The sequence below is a fragment of the Cucurbita pepo genome, unplaced genomic scaffold (genome assembly GCF_057944985.1).
Source record: "Cucurbita pepo subsp. pepo isolate OVF unplaced genomic scaffold, ASM5794498v1 scafford_112, whole genome shotgun sequence".
Taxonomy (NCBI): Eukaryota; Viridiplantae; Streptophyta; class Magnoliopsida; order Cucurbitales; family Cucurbitaceae; genus Cucurbita; species Cucurbita pepo.
This window is the reverse complement of record NW_028258015.1, coordinates 15,001-17,500: the sequence shown is the minus strand read 5'-3', so window position 1 is coordinate 17,500 and position 2,500 is coordinate 15,001.

Genomic DNA, 2,500 nt, shown 5'->3' with positions numbered 1-2,500 from the left:
CCTTGAAGGTTAGCCCCTACAACAATTCATCACACCTAACATCCGTGGAAAGTAAGAACGTGTATAAAACCTTGGACTATAAAAATATCATCAAACCCAATACCCGTGAAAAGTGAATGTTCATTTTTAATGCTTGTATTGTTGTGACTTTTTTTTTTTTGGGGGGAACTAAGAAAAGAGTGACACCCGTAAAAATTTAACTATTTTTTTTTTCTTTTGGTTGTCTAAAACAATAAAATGAAGAGTTTTGATACTAGAGCAAGTACATTACACTAAGACACCCACCAGGACCTTGTTTTTACAATCATCATCCATTAATTGTGAAAGTACATGTGGAGTGGTTGGTTTGTTGTAATTTTTTTTCTGGGAGCTAAGCAACATGAAAGAAAGAATGATTCCCACAAAATTTCAGATTTTTTTTACAACTCTAACTATTTTTTCTAATTTCTTATTATTTAATATTTAAAAATTCATTAAAAAAAAATTGGTTGGTTGAAAAACTATGAAACTTGATTTCTAGATCCATTACAATGTCCAATCCATGAATCAATCGAGTTCATGGAAAAAAATATTATAAAACTTGAGATATTTGACCGTATGACCGTTCAGAAAAATCGTATCTAGGCCTGGCAGACCAAAAATGCCTCAAAATGTACTATATAGGGGGGTGACTAGTCTGCATGGGCTGGGCACGGGGGTACCCCCTATATCTTCCGCCACCCCCACGCCCCAAGCACTATGCGCCGCACATGGGCATATGCTTGGGCCGTACGGGTGGTGGTCGGAGGTCGAGGGCGTTTGACGACGGTGGTGCGGTGGCGGAACGCGCACGGTGGGGCAGTGTCGGAACGTTCCCTCGCGCTCGCCCGCCCCGCCATGCCCCACCCGCGTGCGCCCCGCCCTGCCCCACCCCCGCCCTGCCCCGCCAGCGCGCGCGCGCGTGCGCGCCCCACGCCCCGCACAGCCCTCGTTCTCCCGCGCGCGCGCCCCGTCCCGCCCCGCCCGCGTGCTTCTGCGCGCGCGCGCCCCGCCCCGCCCAGCCCTCGTTCTCCCGCGCGCGCGCGCCCCGTCCCGCCCCGCCCGCGTGCTTCTGCGCGCGCGCGCCCCGCCCCGCCCAGCCCTCGTTCTCCCGCGCGCGCGCGCCCCGTCCCCCCCGCCCGCGTGCTTCTGCGCGCGCGCGCCCCGCCCCGCCCAGCCCTCGTTCTCCCGCGCGCGCGCGCCCCGTCCCGCCCCGCCCGCGTGCTTCTGCGCGCGCGCGCCCCGCCCCGCCAGCGTCTCCCGCGCGCGCGCGCCCCGCCCCGCCCGCGTTCTTCTGCGCGCGCGCGCCCCGCCCCGCCCCGCGTGCTGCTGCGTGCACGCCCGCGCCCCATCCATCACCCATTAATTGTGAAAGTACTTGTGGAGTGGTCGGTTTGTTGTAATTTTTTTTCTGGGAGCTAAGAAACATGAAAGAATGATTCCCAAAAAAATTCAGATTTTTTTGACAAATCTAGCTATTTTTTTTAATTTCTTATTATTTAATTTTTAAAAATTCATTAAAAAAAATTGGTTGGTTGAAAAATTATGAAACTTGATTTCTAGATCCATTACAATGTCCAATCCATGAATCAATCGAGTTCATGGAAAAAAACACTCTAAAACTTGAGATATTTGACCGTATGACGGCTCAGAAAAATCGTATCTAGGCCTGGCAGACCAAAAATGCCTCAAAATGTACTATATAGGGGGGTGACTAGTCTGCATGGGCTGGGCACGGGGGTACCCCTATATCTTCCACCACCCACACGCCCCAAGCACTATGCGCCGCACATGGGCATATGCTTGGGGCGTGGGAGTGGTGGTCGGCGGACGAGGGCGGTTGACGGCGGCGGTGCGGTGGCGAAACTTGCACGGTCAGGCAGTGTCGGGTGCGCCTTTGGGCATGTGACATGAGCCTTGTTGAGAATGAAATGTTGCGATGTTGCCTTCTAACTTGGGCTGGCTTGAGGATGGTTGATGGTTGGTACGATGATGAAACATGCAAGGTGGGGTGGAGCCGGGTGCCTTCGGGCGTGCGGCATGAACCTCGTTGAGTGTGTGACGTTGTGGTGATGCCTCGCCAGCCTTGGGCCAGCCCTATGTTTTGAAGGCGGGTGGTGCCAGAACATGTTTGGCTGGTTGGAATCGGGTGCCTTTGGGTGTGCGACATGAGCCTTGTTGAGCACGGAATGTTACGATGTTGCCTTCTAACTGTGATTCTCTGGTGTGAGGACTGTGGATGGCTGCTGGTACGATGATGAAACATGCAAGGTGGGGTGGAGCCGGGTGCCTTCGGGCGTGCGGCATGAACCTCGTTGAGTGTGGGACGTTGTTGTGGTATGCCTCCCTTCCTTGGGCCAGCCCTATGTTTTGAAGGTTGCGTGGTGGGCAGAACATGCTTGGTGGGGTGGTGTCAAATGACTTTGGGCGTGCGACATGAGACTCGTTGAGCATGGAATGTAGCCTTCTAACTTTGGCTGGC